The following is an 18,436-nucleotide window of genomic DNA, read 5'->3' as shown; positions in this document are numbered from 1 at the left end:
GATAGGTGATATCTGATTTGATTGATAGAAAACACTCATAACTTTCATGTATAAAATAGGCAAACTATGGTTCTGACTGGTGGTTACTCATCAGTTAGAATGTTGTAAATGAAAGTCAAAAAGGAAAAAAGATTCAAACCCAGGTCTTGCGGCTAAGAGAATTATAAAGAAATTCCTATAAATACTCTTGACAGACTCTACTGAAGTATTCTAAGAATGGGAGACTTCCTAACCTTTCTGTGCTTGGGAATGTTCTATAGCATGAAAGCCAGATGACATAGGAATGAATCCAAGGTGAGAGGCCTAGCCTGTTCACTTTGAGACATAGTTTATTATGAAGCTAAGGCTGTCTGAGTCCAAGGTCTTCCTGTCTCTGCTCATAATGAATAATGGAATTACAGTAGTGTCCTGTCCTAGACAGGCTCCAAGTCAATAAAATGATTATAGAAATATAAAAATGCAAATTACATATATAAGTATAGATGTGAAGTAGACCTTTTCTCCATTTAACCAAATAGTCTTTAAAAAACCATCAGTCTTAGTCAGGCATGGTGGCATATAATACCAGTACTCAGAAATCAGGAATGGGAAGATGGACCATAAATGCAAAACTAACTAATGAGTACAGCCACAGCTACACAGTGAAACCATCCCTAACAAAAAGTCTGCCTTAATCTGGCATGGCTATACCAGGCCTATAATCCCAGCACTCAAGAGACCAGAAGGGTTAGAGATATGGCTCAGCAGTTAAAGGGCACTAATTGCTCTCCCAGAGGTCGTGAGTTCAATTCCCAGCAACCACATGATGGCTCACAGCCATCTATAATGAGATCAGATGCCCTCTTCTAGAGTGTCTGAAGACAGCTACAGTGTACTCATATACATTAAATAAATAACTCTTTAAAAAAAATGAACATTAAAAAAGAGAGAGAGAGAGACCAGGAAGCTACAATGAATTCAAATCCTAGCAGTGGTGTAATGCACGTTTGGTTTTGTTGTGAAGTATCTTATTTTCTCCATCTATGGTGATTAAGATTAAAATCCCAGCACTGAGAAGGCAGAGGCAGGTAGATTTCTTTTAGTTCTAGGACAGACAAGGTTGTTACACAGAGAGATTCTATCTCACAAAAGTCCCTCCTGGCTACATAGCAGACTGTCATACCTCAAAACTATAAAGTCTGAACTCACTCAGTCCAACCATTGGGATCGGAGTTATTTCTTTCCACTGCACCGTATAATCAGTAATTGTTTTTCACCATCTATCATCTTCTTGAACATAACTGTGCAACCAGATCATGAAGCAAGTAGAGTAGGCAGAGTGCATCACAGCTATAATCCCAACCCCACATGAGGCTGAGGGAGGAGGATCCCCAATTCAAAGCCTCCCTGAGGTATATAGTGAAAGCCAGGCAGGCAAAAATACTCTCAAACACAAACAAACAGGCCTTGAAAGATGGTTCACCGAGTAAAACTGCTTGCCTTAAAAGCCTGATTCCTTGAATTCAATCACCATAAAGGTGGATGAAAGGCACTAATTTTACATATATACCATGGGATCTGACCAGATGTACATGTCATACACACACACAGACACATACACACACAGGAAAATTAAGCCTAAAAATAAGGCAAATTGAATACATTCTTAACAAGAAAGCATATGAAATCACAATTAAATCAAAATAACATGACTAACATTCTACCATAACCAAAGATACCAAAAACCCATGCTAAAATACAGTAAAATGCATACAGATCTGGTTTTGCAACAAAACAGATGAAACCTGCAACTCACACCTGGGTTTAAACTTCTGTGCCTAGTATAATAATCAGCACCTACTTCATCATAATTTAGAAAACACTCTTTTTTTGGATTACTCTGAACACCTTGGAAGTTTTAACTTTCCTTTTAATCCAAGAAATGTCTTTGTACAACCAGAACCATTCAGTTAATAGGTTTTAAATGTGTGTGTGTGTGTGTGTGTGTGTGTGTGTGTGTGTCTATGCCATGAGTAGGAAGCTGTCCCATAGGAGTTAAACAAAGGTGTTATATTCCCTGGAGTGGAGTTACATGTAGGTGTGAGACACATGATGTGGTGCTGGGAACCCAACTCCTCCTGTACAGTGCATCAAGGGCTCTTAACTGATGAATCCTGGGTTAATAATTAGTCTTACTGGCAAGAACTACATATAGTATGACAGTCAATGTCTTTTTGAGAAAAGGTGTTATGTTAGATAGCTCTGGTTGGTCCAAAGCTCACTCTGTAAACCAGGCTAACCTCAAACTCAAGAGATCCAGCTGCCTCTGCTTCCCAAGTGCTTGGGATTGAAGACATGTGTCACCATATGGGGGTATATGAAAGTCAGCTCAATATCAATGTGTTGCTATCTTCCTATGCTTTGATATTTGGCACTACCTCTACAAACATTTGCCCACAGTTTCTGAGCTCCCAATATTCTCTTAATCTCAACCCCCTGAGCTTTCTTCTTCCTCTTTTGAATCTTATTCTGCACCCACAACACAAAACAGAACAGCCAGCAACTGCCATTGAGACTAAATTAAAATTAAATGCCAGGAGGGTGTCTGTGAGTCTACAGACAGCTTCATCTACATAGTGAACACCAAGACAGCCAGGACTACACAGGAGACTCTGAGCCTCAAAATGCCAATAATAATAATAATAATAATAACAACAACAATAACAACATTATTAAATACAATTAAATGAATGAAAGCTGGGTGTGGTAGCACCTGCTTGTAATCCTAGCATTCAGGAAACTGAAGCCTGAGGAAGGCCAGCGGGGAGGGGCTGAAGGTCGCCCTGAAGATATAAGTCAGGGCCCCATCTAGCTCAAAAAATAAAGGATGAACCATAAGTTACAAAGGTTTCTATTTCTTCCTTGTTCATATATTTTGGCTCTTTAAAATAGAACTGACATAAGGCTTTGTTAAAAATGCCATGGTCTCACTGTTGCCTAGCTGTTCTTAAAATCCCAGACTCAAGAGATCCTTCTGCAAAAAAACAATAAAACAATACAAAACAAAACAAACCTAGATTCTTCTGCCTAAGCATCCAGAATAGCTATTCTACATGCACATGCCAGCCTAAGTTACACAGTAAGACCTTGCCACAAAAAGCAAAATAAAACATAGGAGTGGGGCTGTGGTGGTGCATGACTTTAACTCCAGCGTGCAGGAGGCACAGACAGACAGATCTGTGAGTTCGAGGCCAGCCTGATCTACAGAGGAAGTTTCAGGACAAGCAGGGCTATGCAGAGAAACCCTGTCTCAAGAAAATAAATAAAATAATTAAAATTTTAATTAATTTGGAATCTTTGGAATCAAGGAGTTCAAATCTACACAGACAAATAGGTACAGAGTAAGGCTTTTTTGACCCAGGAATTGTTCACAACACAATACTGAATGAGAAAAAAGTACTGACTAACAGGGACCTAGATTTCTAACCCACCTCAAACTTCATTTTCTAGAACACGCCTTTTTAATTTAAAATATCCAAAACACCCCTTTCATGTTCTGAATTAAATAGAATAAACCTATCTTGTAAAAAATAAAACAAACATGAAGATGCTGAGTCTGAGTGAAAATAAAACCAAGACCAAAAAAGAAAAATCCCATGGCACTCAATTCAGGGTATTTTCCACTGTATATGACTGTTTATTAAGTTCTATACTAATCTCTCATTTTCTAATTCTGTTGGTCTTCTCAAATGGACATGCACAATGACCTTAAACAATGCTAATGGGTTATATAACACCATTAACAGATTACTCCAGAGCTAAACTTTAAGAATTGACAGCTTATCATAATCTTCCTACCTCAAAATAACAAGGGCACTTTATCACACTCATCTTTTAGTACTTTTCTAAGAGATGGAAGCTCTCAATAGGCAGCCCAGGCTGTCCTGGAAAACATTACCTTCCTGCTTCAATTTGCCAAGCACAAAAATTCCAAACGTGTATTACCATATGTAGCATCTTTAGACCCCTGTCACAGCTTACTACTAGACTTAACTATTAGATCAAGCAAAAACAGCGAATTGTCATCATCCTACATTTAGAGTCTCCAATCATTACATAGAGAATATGCTAAATCAATTAATGTACAAAATGAAAGTTAAGGGGGACATTTATGGCAAAATTCTAAGTGCTATACTGAATTAACTGGCACATTAAGTAGAATGCTTGCCCCATTAAATGGGTCTAACTTTTAGCCAGCATCCCTTTGTTACCTTACTTGGTCTCAATGAATGCACTAGGAAGCAATACAATTAACTGCACATATCAGTAAAAAAGAGACTAGAACTCAACAGTGGGGATGTATCCAGTCTTACTTTTTTCCCCTTCAGTTCTAGATACTGACTTCAAGCCTAGTGTATATTATGCTGGACTGATGTACACCCCCAAACCTTTTGAGGCTTTTACCTCCAACCAAACACAAATGCCATTTTTAAAACTGTTTTAACACGTATGAGGAGTGATAACAAGAGCACAAAAAGCAAACACTCAAGTACCAAACAATGCCATGTAATATAAAAGTTTTATTGATTCTGATTCTGCTTGTACTGGATATGATGTAGGCCAAGCCGGCTTTTAACTCTTGATCCTCTTCCTACGAAACACACAGGTTACAAGTGTGAGCCCTGACTCTGTTTTCTTATTTTGTGTGTATAGGTATCTTGCCTGCATGCACACATGTGTATCACATGCATGCAGTGCTCATGGAAGCTAAAAGCAGCACTGAATCCTCTGGAGTTACAGATGGCTGTGATACCATGTGGGCATAGAACCCCGGGTCCTCTGAAAGAGCAGCCAGGCCATTTAAAGAGTCATCTGTCCAACTCAACTTTGTTTTTGAGGCAGGGTCTCCCTACATAGCCCGGGCTAACTTGAATTTGCAATTCTCCTGCACTGACTCCACATTGCTGGGATTACAGGGAAAAGCCACCACATCTAGCTTTCTTCCCCTTCCTTTTTTCTATTACTATATATTTATTCATTTTACAAAATAGTGGCGTATGTTAGTTTCACAAATTACATAATGTATTTTGATTACATTTTAACATTTTCTTTGATATGCTCAAGAAAATCAAACCCAGAGCCCTATATATACACAGTAAGCAAGTATTTACTGTACCACATATACCTATACAATATTTACATGCATAACCTTTTTAAAAATAATTTTAATCCAAAAAGATTCTGTGAGTCAGATTTATCTATATGTCACATTTGATATCTGCATTTCATAGTTTGCTATACTATTTGGTAATCAGGAAGCTTACCATATTCTTTAAAAATAAAGCCCAACCTTCTTACCATATCACATGAATACAGAACAATAGGTAAAAGCCAAAAGAGAAATGTAAATACACGTAACCAAGCCTGTTCAGTGAGGACAACATAGTCCACTCTGCATTTTACAATAAAAATTACTGATAAATGGATGTTCATAACTACCGATTGCAAATACTTATGTTGATATACAGCTATGTCAGCTTTAAAATTCTTTGGAATAAAAATCAAACCTATTTATAAGGCCCAGGAGAAAAGCAAAGCTTCCCATCCCTCTTCCTCAGAGGTAACCAGGGTTACCGTTTTTTTTTTTTTCCCCCTGTATCTCTTCCCAGGATCCAGTGACCCAATGGAAACAGATAGAAGCTTATGCTTCTGGGTCTGCAGGTAGAAATCTGTCTGGCCTAAAATGTTTTCCTTTCTTAAGTAATGGGGGAAAACAATCCCAGGCACAATCTTTACATTCACATTGAGAACACTGAAAATTGTGCAGACACTGAGACAAAGTAATTTTATGCTATAGAGAAATGTTAACTAGAATATACTTAGAGATTTGCTTAGAGATTATATAAAGCAGCACGGGTGGGGTGGCCGAAAAGCTGAGTTTGAATCTAACTAGCATGGTGACCTGACACGAGTCATGAAACCCTAAGCCTTAGTTTCTGCTTCGTAAAATGAAAAAGTTGAGCTGAGATCTTCCCAGCTCAAAAATGGTATTAATTCTAAGATGGCCGGCTCTTAACAGTGTTCTCTTGAACTGGCTAAAAAAAAAAAAAAAAAAAATCCTATGAAGGAAAAACATGAGAAGAATGAGGAAACACTATGGCACTTTCCAGTCTAAAAAAGGAGTACATTTCTATGATTCATTCACTATCAAGGTATAGATGGGATGTCAGAAGTAGTGCCATAATTGTACTTGAAGGCAAAGTTGTAGATTATTAAAATCTGATGGATTTGTTCCCCCCAAGGCGTATGTTTTCCTTTTTGGAGACGAAGCAAGCCTCTGCTCAGTTTCAGCAATCACCACTCCCCTCGCTTAAAAGAAAAAAAAAAACCCCACAATTCAAGTAAACTGTGGAGTTTCAGTAATGGAACTGAAAGTCAAAAGTGACATTTTTTTTCTTTCAGAAATATGCTGGGGAAGTGACCAAGGTGACAAAGAGAGGCAAAAATGACCAGTTACTTCCTCCTCTGGAAGCTCTTTGGCCCTCATTCTTTCGGGTTCACAAGCCCTTGCCAGAAACATACCGCCCTGCCCCATACAAGGCATCAGATTTGGGCAACAGGGAGGTTGATCGTATTTTTTTTTTAATTATTTAACTAGATTTACCTTAGGTGTCACGAAGTTTAAGGAGGCTGACCCGAAGGCTTGAAGCCAGCCACCCTACCCATGGCTTCCAGGGGCAATCCCAGGAACCTGGACAAGGAGCCCAGTCCAGCATTCCCCGCGGGCGGGCGGGCGGGCGAGCGGGCGGGCGCGGCTTTCCCGCCCAACTAGGCAGAGCTAGCCCAGGCGGAAGGGAGGGGGAAGAAAAGGAGGGAAGGAAAAGGAGGGAGGGAGAAGAAGGGGGAGAAGGAAGGAGGGGGAACGGGGGAGGACGCGGGAGGGGGTGGAGGGCGAGGGAGGGAAGAGCAGAGGAGAGGAGAGGGAAGAGAGGGGAGGGGTAGAGAGGGGAGGGGAGGGGAGCAGAAGGAGATGAGGGGAGGGCGGGAAACCCACAAGAGCTGTACCCACCGCGCCAAGCAATCCAGTCCTAACTAACCGCCGCGGGCGACGGTTCCCGAGGGGAGGGTCCCGGAGAAGGGGCGGCCCGTGCCCGGATCAGGAAAACACAACTCTGCTGGGCGGCGGGCCCCGGCCTAGGAGAAGGAAACGGAAGTCACTATGTCTCCCTCCCTCCTTCCCTCCCTCGGCCTTCCCAGGCAGGACAGTCCCAACTGAGAAAACTCAAAGACAGGAACCAAGTGCATCCACGTCAGGACTTTAAAAAAAAAAAAAAAAAACCCAACCGGTGCAGCCCGCCAGCTTCCCGGACTCGCCCAGCCACTGGCCTCAGGCCATGTCCTTCCCACCTCCCCCCCCCCCCCGCCCCCCCCCCCCCCGCCCAGCTCCGCTCCCGCCCGGCAGAGCCCCTCCTTCTTTCCCACTCCGCCATCTTCGAACCTACCTCTCCGGCCGAGCGGCCCTTGATTAACATCGCGCCCGCTTAGGGGACCACCAAGGTCCCGCAGCCTCCCGGAGCCGGAAAGGGGCATCGAGAAAAACCCCAGTCCTCATTATGCAGCCCGACCCCCCCCACCCCCCCCATCCCCCCCACCCCCGCCTCCCCAGCTCCAAGCCAGAGCCTGACCCAGAGGCTGCACATGCGCACAGGTCACTTCTCAGTCCCCGCCCCCAACTCAAGCATTTCCTCTTTTAGCATCCAAGACTTTTTCCCCCCTCCCCCTCCCTCCCCTTAGCTTTTACCTGGACTCTAGGGTGAGGAGTAGGGGAATACTTGTAAGAAGATTAAAAACCGAGGGGGAAAGGTCACAGTACATTGAGTTCTCATCAGATACCAGGGACTCTGCTAGGTATGTAACAATAAACACATAAACCACAGTCCAGATCATCTTTTCTGCTCAGATGCCTTCTTGATGTTATTTTGAAAACCCTGGAAGGCAGGACACCTCTATTAAATTCCACCCTACAGGGGAAACTGAGACCCGGGAAAAATGATTATCCCGGTATCACCCACCCGACAAAATAGTAAACTGAGATTAGAGAATCGGTTGTTTCCAAATAAAGGAAGATGAAAGGAATGACAAGAAAGGGAGACAAAAAGAGAGATAATTTGTGAAGAACAAAGGGAAATAATAGAACAAAGATGGAAAAGACACACGAGAATACTACACAAAATGGTGATCGTGCTATATGCTTGTAGGGTTGTCAGATAAACCTATAGTTAGGTTTCAGGAATTTCGACTCTTAATGGCTAGTGTACTAAGATGGATTGAGTGTATCTAAAAGGAGAAGATCATGAATACTGTCTGCTTGGTTAAATAATGCTGCCCTTATGAAAAGGAACTTGGAAAAGAAGAAAAAGAAATATATTTGGTTCTTAAACTTTTGCTAATGTAATAGTCCTTCTAATGCAATCTTTTTAAAAATTATTACATTGATTTACTGTGTGAGGTCACAGGACAACTTGAGTCTGTTCTCTCCCAGCATGTGGGTTCTAGGGAAGAACTAACATCCTCAGGCTTGGTGGAGAGGCCCATCTGTGTCCCAGGCCCTGGGGTTTGCTCTTACAGCTCTGAGAATTACATGTGACTTATTACAATGAACGTAATTCCAAGCAAGGGCTGGGAATGTAACTCAGTAGTAGAGCACTAGCAAGGTTGAATTCAAACCCCACCTCTGCCAACAAAACAACTGCAAGCAAATACTGATCTCACCTCTCAGAGCACTCTTAAATACTTAAAGCAGTAAAGCTCCTACTTTTTCTCTTTAGATGGGAGTCTTACCAAGCCACCTTCAAATTTAGCAACAGAAGGGTCAGGAATTCCAGGTCATCCTCAGTAGGAAGTTTGAGGCCAGCCTGAGATGCAAGGGACCACGTCTCAAAAAAGAAAAAAAAAATCCCAGGCTACCCTCATTTGTCTTGATAGAGTCCACTATCGCCTCATTCGAAAGAGGCTGAAGTCAACTGTACTGTCTCGTAGGAGCTGAACAGTGTGACTCAAGCCCAGGTCTTCCTCTCTATTCTTAGGCTTTCTCCCCCTTCCCCCAGTCTACCTTGCATGCGGCTGAGTTAAATCTTTCCATTCTGACTTCAGGATAAGAGTAAATCTTCTTAGCCTTAATTAAGTTCACTCTCTCCAAGACACTGTATGGTGTCTTCTAAGAGAACTATTTACCCTGCCCTGGCTCTTACCGGTTTGCCTGCCTTCTAGTAATTTATTGAAACTAATTTCCTTACCTGAAAATTACAGTTTCTATTTGTTATCTTTTAGTCGTTAAATTTAACCTGTCATTATAGAATCTAATTATTATTGTTGTTTTGGGCTTTTTGTTGTTTTGTTTTTTTGAGACCGGGTCTCACTAAATAGCCCAGGCTATCTCAGAAGTCATTGTGTAGACCAGGCCAGCCTGAAACCAATGAACGTTATGTCAAAGTCTCTGACTGCTAGGATTGATTGAAAGCACCACCTATGTCACCTAGCTAGTGCTGCTCAGCTTGGATTTTTTGAATCAAGGCCTCATGTATCCTAGGTTGGCTGCAAACTTGCTATGTAGCCAAGGATGACTTTGAATTCCTGTTCTTCTTGCCTGAGAATCGGCATTGTTCCACCATGTCTGGTGAGACAAGGCCTTGCTGTGTAGCCTTGTCTGGCTACATATTCCAAGCTTGGCTCAAATTCATTGAAATCCTCTGCCTTAACCTCATGAGTGCTGGAAAAGCTTAAGCCACTACACCCAACCAGCTAACACTGTTTGTATTGTGAGATATATGTAAATTTACTGTTTTAGACATTTGGTTTTAACCATTGTACATGAGTGAAGATGATGACATGACTACATTACTGTACAGTTAAGAAGGATTTTATTGGAGAGCTCAGCCAAAAGCATCTGGAAAAGTCCAGACTGAACCAGGCCATGAGAGGAGAGAGAGGAAGATGGAAAGAGGAAGAGAACAGAGAAAAGCAAAAGAGGGCAGTGGGCCAGAGAGGAGTCGAGGATCAAGAATGTGCATGGTCAAAATAACAGGTTTATATAGGACTGAGAAGCAAGGGGAAGAGAGGAGGAAGGGAAGGGAAGTCCAGCCTCTGGGCAGGAGAGGTTGAGGGTGGGGTGGAGTGGGAAATGCTGGGAGGAGCCACAGGTACTGAGTGAGACTTGTCCCGAGTTTCTTTGGGACCTGATGTAAGTACATGGTTCACTGACATTGAGGACAGTTCCATTATTGTGTAACCATCATCACTGTCCAGTTCTAGCAGTTTTTCATGTAACTCTATCATTAAAGTGAGTGCTTTGTTACAGTGCACAGTGCGCTATGCCACTCAATACGGCCACTTGGATAAATGTCTGCTCTCTCTTATGGTGTAAGCTCACTTGTGGGAAGATCTGTGTCTACCTCATAAAACTTTTACAAGTTTTAAATTGATTAATGGGAGCACATGCCATGTCATGTGTGTGGATGTCAGAGAACAGCTTGCTGGGGTTGACCCCCTGCCCCCTATCCATTTGAGTTCTAGGGATCAAACTCTGCTGACCAGGCTTGTCAGCAGACCCCTTTACCCACTGCTTCCTCTCTCTATCTCCTTTCCGCCCCCCCAAGATAGAGCCTCAGGACTCCCAGACAGAGCTGGAACTTTTCTTTCTTTTTTATTATTAATGTGGGTATGTGAGAGGCATTCGTAAGTCCAGGCTTACACATGCATGTGTTATGCAGCTTAGATGACCCTATTGCAGGAGTTAGTTTTTGACATCCCCCTTCAGTTCCATGGGTCACACTCGGGTTTCCAAGCTTGTAAAATCAATGCTTTTACCTGCTGAGCCATCTTTTAAGGCCAAGCTTCACCTCCATATTGCTGTTGGATTCTAGGTATGCATCACCATACCCGGTTTATGCCGCTCTGGGGACTAAGCGCAGGGCTTCGTGCATACTAGGAAACTATGTCAGGAATACCACCACAGTTCTCATCAACTTCATCAGCACTTCAGTGAGCCCACCCCTCTCCTGGCATGCAGAACCTTTCCTCATAGTTCTTTTCAGTTCTCTTTCCACTTCATTCCCACAGCAGCCAATAATGCATGCACATAAACCACAATCCAGATCATCTTTTCTGCTCAGATGCCTTCTTGGGCTCTCCACTTCACTCAAAAACAAAAAACAAAAACAAAAAAACAGTTTCTTCAAACAATCTTGGAGCGATGTCCAACAATCTTCATCTCTCACTGGTCACCAGTACTCCTGTGCTTGCATGTGTTTTTTCTGCATAGAATTAGAGCTTTTGTGACTGGTAGACTAGGAAGTAGTGGCGTGTGACATATGAGGTGAGGTCATAAGAGGCCTCTGGTTCCTGCCTTCCTCTCTGGTTGCTGGGGAGTAAGCCAGGCAGGGTTGGAATACTCAACCAGAAGTTGAAGCCAAGTGTGTCATGACTGTGATCCCAACACTCAGGAGGCCAAGACTTATTCAAAGATTATGAATCAGAAGTCATCCTGGTCTACATATTAAGACAAAGAAGAGAAAGAAAGAAAGAAAGAAAGAAAGAAAGAAAGAAAGAAAGAAAGAAAGAAAGAAAGAAAGAAAGAAAGAAAGAAAGAAAGAACAAGACAGGACAGACACTTGGCATATGTTTGTAGTCTAGTCCTTGGAGGTGGAAGTGGAAGCAGAAAGACCAGGATTTCAAAATCAACCTTGGCTGCATAAGAAGCCAACCTGGGCTATCTGTCTCAAACTCCAATCAAAAGAGAGAAAAAGAGAAAGGAAGGGAAGGAGGGCAAGAGAGATCTGAACAATCCTAACGAGGAGAAAATAAGTCCTAACCCTTTCTCATCTTTTCTCTCCCTGGACCAGCTAGCGACCACACCTTTCTGGCCATGTTTGACACTTTGAAGAGGATACTTCAGTCAGATAACTACAATCTCTTGAGATTTGGCATGTTGTTCAGTTGGTAATGTGTTTACCTAGCCTCCATGAAGCCCTGAGTCTGATCTCCAGCACCACATAAATCTAGTGTACTGCTATACGCCTGTAACTCCATCACTTGGGAGGTATGGGCTCATGGTTATCCTCGATGACATAGTGAATTCAAAGCCAGCTTTAGATACAGATACAGATTAGATACTATCCTTTTGTTTGTTTGTTTGTTTGTTTGTTTGTTTTGGGTTTTGGTTTTGAATTTTTTGAGACAGGGCCCTGGCTGTCCTGGAACTCATTCTGTAGACCAGGCTGGCCTCAAACTCTGCCGGCCTCTGCCTCTCAAGGGCTGCACACCCAATTAAAGGTGTGTACCACTGCACAGCGGTAGACACTGTCTTTAAAAAAAATCAATAAGTGGGACCTGGAGCGAGAGCTGGAGAGATGGCTCAACAGTTAAGAGCACTGAATGCTTTTCCGGAGATCCTAAGTTCAAATCCCAGCAACCACATGGTGGCTCACAACCATCTGTAATGAGACCAACTACCCTTTTCTGCTGTGTCTGAAAAACAACTACAGTGTACTTACATATAATAAATAAATAGATTTAAAAAAAAATCAATAAACTGATTTTTAAAAAAAATAATCTATACAGGCATGGTGGCACATACTTTTTATCCCAGCACTTGGGAAACAGAGACAGACAGATCTGAGATTGAGGCCAGCCTGGTCTACAAATCAACTTCCAGGACATCCAGGACTATACAGAGAAACCCTGTTTCAAGAGCAAAACAAAACAAATCACTAAAACAAACTATCCTTCCCAAACCAAACCATATAACCTCTTGAGAACCAAAGCTAGAATGATCCATATAAACCTCTCTCCTGAATTTGTGTGTACTTTCTTTTTTCTTTCTCCTTTCTTTTGTATTTGGGCCAGACAACTTCAGCCTAGGTTTCACAAGAGCTATGAGTAATTAGATTTTTGTTGATTTGACACAGCTAGAGCATCACCTGGGAAGATAACCTCAACTGAGAAAATGCTTCTATCATATTGGCATGTAGGCAAGTCTGTGTGGTAGTTTCTCAATTAACGATTGATGTGGGAGGTTCTAGCCCACTGTGGGTGGTGCCACTCCTAGGCAGAAGGGCCTGGGTTGTAATAATAATAAAAAAAAAAAACAAATTAAGCAAGCCATGAGAACAACCCAGCAAGCAACATTCCTTTATGGTCTCTGCTTCAGTTTTTGCCTCCAGGTTCATGCCTTGTGTTCCTGGCAAGACTGCCTTCCATAAGCAGCTACAAAGTATAAGATGAAAAAAGCCCCTTTGTCCCCAAGTTGCTTTTGGTCATGGTTGTATAACATCAATAGAGAAGCAAACTAATATAGGAGCTGCCTAGCTTGTATTGGAGGTAGACAGTCACTTAGCCGGGAGCTCACTGTGTATGTCAATCAGCTCCAGGGAATCTACCTGTCTCTGCCTCCCCAGTGCTTGTATTACAAGCCCATGTCACCATGCCATGTCACTTTATAGGTGCTGGGTATTGATGTTGGGTCTTCATGCTAGTGAGGTGAGCACTTTTCTTGAGTTATCCTCTCTCCCAGCCCGACAATGTCCTCAGTAGCTAAGTCTTCGAGTAATTTATTACACCTATTACATAGCCATAGTTACCTAATAAAAAATCCTACGCAGACTTCACTCCTGTCATCTCAATGTCCTCGCCTCCCACCACCCTCATCTTTTCTTCCTTTACTTTCATGCCTCAGTGCCTGCTGCTCATTCTGCCTGGAACACTGACTTCTGGTGATGCCCAGCATTTCCATGCCTGGCCTTTCACCTCTCTCGTCATGTTGACTTGGTTGTCACCATCACCACAAGGCCCACAGTGACCACTGTATTTAGAACTAATGAAGTTAGACATGTAGCAGTGGTCCATCAGACTCCAGGACTGTCCCCAAGAATGAAAATAAACAATATAATTTCCCCTTCCAGTGTCTTAGGCTCTTTTCTCCTACTCTATAGTTTCTGTTTTCAACAGCATTTCTTATTTCCTTTCTAGGTTTTTTGTTTTGTTTTTTGTTTTTGTTTTTGTTTTTTGTTTTTTGTTTTTTTTTGAGATAGGGCCTCACTACATAGTTCAGACTGGCCTGCTGGCCTCAAATTCACAGAGATCCCTCTGCTTCTAACCCCCTACCCAAGTTCTGTGATTAAAGACATGTGCCACCATGCTCAGGTCTTTTTATTCTTAATGTTTTTATATTTAACTTTCAAAATAATAAGTTTTATTCTGGCATTTTCTGGCTTACAATATATGTGCCTTGTTCATGGTCCTCTGCTATTTTTCATCCATTGCCTGCATTTTCTGATATACTTTATAGTCGTCTTACTATTTTCTTTTTAAAATATTTTTACTTTTAATTTTGTGTATCCATAAGTATCTGGGGGGGCAGTATATGCAAATGACGATAGGTACCCATAGAAGCCAGAAGAAAGCATCAGATATATTGGAACTAGAGTTATAAGGCAGTTGTTAGCCTCCTAGTGTGTGTGCTGGGAACTGAACTGAGGCCCTCTTGAACAGCAGTACAACCACAGAGTCATTTCTCCAACCATTTCTTTTGTATTTGTATTTTACTAGACTGTCTTTTATTTATTCTTTGACAATGTTGTACACATAAACAATGCATCCTGGTTATATGCACCCAAATCCCCTCTCCCACTTCCCAATGAAACTCCTAGCTCCTCCTTTACCCCACCTTAGACAACTTCAACATGTCCATCCCCCATTCCATGTCCTCTCAGGTATTCACTTTTCTTTTTTTTTTAAATTATTTTATGGGTGTTAATGTTTTGCTACCATATGTCTGTTCACCATGTGCATTCCTGGGGACTGCAGGAGCCAGAAGAAGGCATTGGAACCACTGGAACTAGATTTATAGATGGTTGTAAGCTACCATGTGGTTGCTGGGAATCAAATCTAGGTCCTTTGGAAGAGCTGTCAGTGCTCTTAACCACTGAGCACTGATCTCTTCACCTTTCATCTATTTTCTTTACTATATATTTCTTCCTTCCATCCATGCTAAACTAAAACCTTCAAGAACAAAGGGAGCAGGAGCAGGCATGGTCCTGCACTTCCATAACCCCAGTATTTAAGAGGGCACAGCAGAAAGAGCAAGAGTTTGAGGACAGCTCCACTATGTAATAAAACCTTGTCTCAAATAACGATAAAACATAGACTGCAGAGATGGCTCCGTGATGAAGAATGCTTTCTGGTTTTGCAGGGGGCCTCCATTAAGTTCCAAGTGACTCAAAACCATCTCTAACTCCAGTTGTTAGGGATCTGATGCCCTCTGCTTGAACTTTCATCAAATGGTACACATGCACTCTTGCAGGTTCACATACAATTAAGAAGACAAGAAAGGAAGAAAACAGAAAAAAAAAACATTACAAAGAGCAGAGATCTTTCTGTTTTTCACAGATACAGTACTCACAGCAACATTTGACATAGTATGTGTTCAGCAGGTATTTATAAAGTAAATGAACAGCATTTCATGACTATTTCCTACCCTTGGTAAATACTTATTGTCTTAGTGTTTCCATTGCTGTGAAGAGACACCATGACCTCAGCAACTCTCATAAAGGTAAACATTTAATTGGCGCTGGTTTACAGTTTCAGAGGTTCAGTCCTTATTATCATAGCAAGAAATATAGCAGCATTCAGACAGGCAAGATATAGGAGGAACTGAGAGTTTTATATCTTGATCTAAAGACTGCTAGCAGAATAATGGATTCCAGGCAGCTAGCACGAAGGTCTTAAACCCCACAGTGACACACTTCCTCCAACAAGGCCACACCTACTCCAACAAGGCCACACCTACAAATAGTGCCACTCCCTGGGCCAAACATATTCAAACCACCACACTTAGTGAGTTGTCCGGTGGGGTTTATGATCTAATGAAAGTATGATGTCTAGGTTCTGTGTCCAGAGACCCATAGAAATGTTAAATTAGAAAAAAAAATCTATGAAGAGCTTACCCTTCCCTGTACAAGGATATTTGCTTGGAATTTTTCTAAGTTAAGGAAAGTTTTGGAGTATACAAAGTACTAGACTGCAACTGATGAAATTGAGAATGTCCAAAGTTAGGCAGGATGGCATACACCTGTAATTTTAGTATTCAGAGGGTGAAGACAGGAGGACCAGGAGTTCAAAGACATCCATGGGCTACATAGTAAGTTTCAAGCCAGTCTGAGATACATGAGACCTTAACACTAAACAAAACAAAACAACAACAAAAAACAGAGAAAACCCTGCCAGTGGCCCTGTCTTAGGGTTTTCCTGCTGTGAGCAGACACCATGACCAAGGCAACTCTTTCAAGGACAACATTCAATTGGAGCTGGCTTACCATCAAGGCATGGCAGTTCCCAGGCAGGCATGGTGCAGGAGGAGCTGAGAGTTCTAGATCTTGTTAGAAAGACAAACAGGAGAAGACTGGCTTGTAGGCATCTAGGACAAGGGTCTTAAAGGCAATGCCCCTAGAGGTGCACTTCCTCCAACAAGGCCACACCTACTCCAACAGGGCCACACCTTCTAATAGTGCCACTCCCTGAGCCAAGCATATTCAAACCACCGCAGGCCCTCAAATGATTTGAACAGAAATTTACTATGCTGCCACACTGTAGAAAAAAAAAAAAGAATGGCATAAGGACTTATAGTAAATGAGGGAAAGATAAAAGATAGCATCAAGTGCAACCAGAAGCATTTGCTGTAAATAGGAGAAAGGACACATCTTTGGAGTCTAAAGGCAGGAGATAGAAAGAGAAGAACTGGCAGTAGTCACCAGACCTCAGTGGCAGCAAAGTTTTATCAAAAGTAAAACTCGGGGGAAAAAAATGTCAAACTCAGCAGAACACTGAAAACGGCTTAGCATTGAAATCTTTTTGCAAAACGTTAAATGATAAAGCCCAAATAGAGTGGAAAGCAGAACTGCTTTGAGTGAAGCCATGTAAATTGAGTGAGCCCAGACTTTGCCCTTAGAACTGTCATCTTGTGTCCCTTTACAGGAAGGGATACATACCTGCTAAAGATCACGCTGGTATCAGTGAGAGGACCGCCTTTGTGGAGACTATTCATGGTGATCAATTGGCATCTACTTTCCTGACCTCTGGCTTCTGTCTTTCCTTTCGGTTCTTTCTCTCTTTTTTTTATTTCTTCCTAGCCTTCTTGCTATCTCCCTCTCTTCCTTGTTCTCTCTCTTTTCCTTAACAAGCTCTTACTCTAGTCCAGACTGGTCTGGAACTCCTCCTGGGACTTCGCTTGTTTCAGTTTCCTCAGTTTCTGGGATTATAGCTGTGGACCAATCACACCCAGTTGTTCTCCTGACTTTTGCTCTGGTATCCGCATTGTTAACCTTTCCCACATTCTTTGTAACTGCAATTTCCTCTCTTTGTGCAGTCATAAAATGCGCTTATCTTGTGCTGACAAACTGCTGTCTCTCCCTAGCCCTCCCTTTCCTTCCCTGCTTTTATCTTCCAGAGAAGGGGTCATACAGTTTAGAGGTGGGGAAAAAAAGCTCCTAGAGTCATCTCAAACTAAGGGAAAAGTCCACCCAAGATTTCTATATACTAGACTATATGATTGTGTGTATGGCTATACTCAATCTCTTCAGTGTTCAAAGAGCCAACAATATCAAAACAGACCCAACGTCAGGAAATTGGCCCTGTAAACCTGGATTTGGGAAAGGCAAAAACTATAGGAGTTAAGACCCAGGAGGAAAGCTGGCTTGTAGGGAGTCAATATGCGTAATGGGGTGTGTATTTAGATAGAATATGAACTAGAAGTCAAAGAGCTGAATGGATTCATATCTTAAATGTAAATAGTGTCAGTTAGCGTGTGCTGAGTTAGTGTCTGCTAAGTGCTAACACTTGACTCCATGGTCTAAGTGTTCTTTTGGTCTGTTACTTGTTTTCTGTTGTAAAATTTTCACTTTTTTTTCTGTGATTATGATTGTGTGCATGTGGCATGTGAGTATGGGTGTTTGTGTGCAATGCTCTGGGTTTGGAGATCAGAAGACAACTTTCAGAAGCTGAGTTTTCACCTTCCACCAGCTTGGAACCTAAGACTCGAACTCATGTCATCAGACTTGCAAGTCAAGTGCTTTTCTCCACTGAGCCACTGCACTGGGCCATTTTGCAGGCCCTCAGATTCCTTTGTTTGTTTGTTTGTTTGTTTGTTTGTTTGTTTTTCGAGACAGGGTTTCTCTGTGTAACCCTGGCTGTCCTGGAACTCACACAGTAGACCAGGCTGACCTCAGAGATCCACTTGCCTCTGCCTCTAGAGTGCCGGGACTAAAGGCATGTGCCACCACCTGGCTCAGTCCTCAGAATTTTAAAAAGGGTTGAAGATGTAGCTCCAAGATAAGTGCTTATCTAACACATGCGAGGACCTCGGCTCAATTCATAGTACTTGGGGTGGGGATACGGAGAAAAACCT

General features: G+C 42.1%; 1 protein-coding gene across 4 annotated transcripts in view; it reads right to left on the bottom strand.

Moving 5' to 3' along the window:
* The window catches only part of Xiap (X-linked inhibitor of apoptosis), a 53,585-nt gene extending 36,263 nt beyond the window's left edge, over window positions 1-17,322 (bottom strand). The window contains exons 1-2 of one of the 4 annotated variants that reach the window (XM_052170128.1): window positions 17,022-17,321; window positions 7,049-7,173 (exon numbers count right to left, since the gene is read on the bottom strand). The gene's annotated coding sequence lies outside the window, so the exon portion shown is untranslated. Of the gene's footprint in view, window positions 1-6,643; window positions 6,907-7,048; window positions 7,174-7,481; window positions 7,601-17,021 lie in introns of those variants that run through there. The other 3 variants (XM_052170127.1, XM_052170130.1, XM_052170129.1) reach the window with 3 other exon arrangements.
* Window positions 17,323-18,436: the final 1,114 nt, after the last annotated feature.

Source organism: Apodemus sylvaticus, chromosome X (assembly GCF_947179515.1).
Source record: "Apodemus sylvaticus chromosome X, mApoSyl1.1, whole genome shotgun sequence".
NCBI classification, from domain to species: domain Eukaryota; kingdom Metazoa; phylum Chordata; class Mammalia; order Rodentia; family Muridae; genus Apodemus; species Apodemus sylvaticus.
Note: the sequence above shows the minus strand (reverse complement) of the source record. Positions and strands in the feature narration are given on the sequence as shown.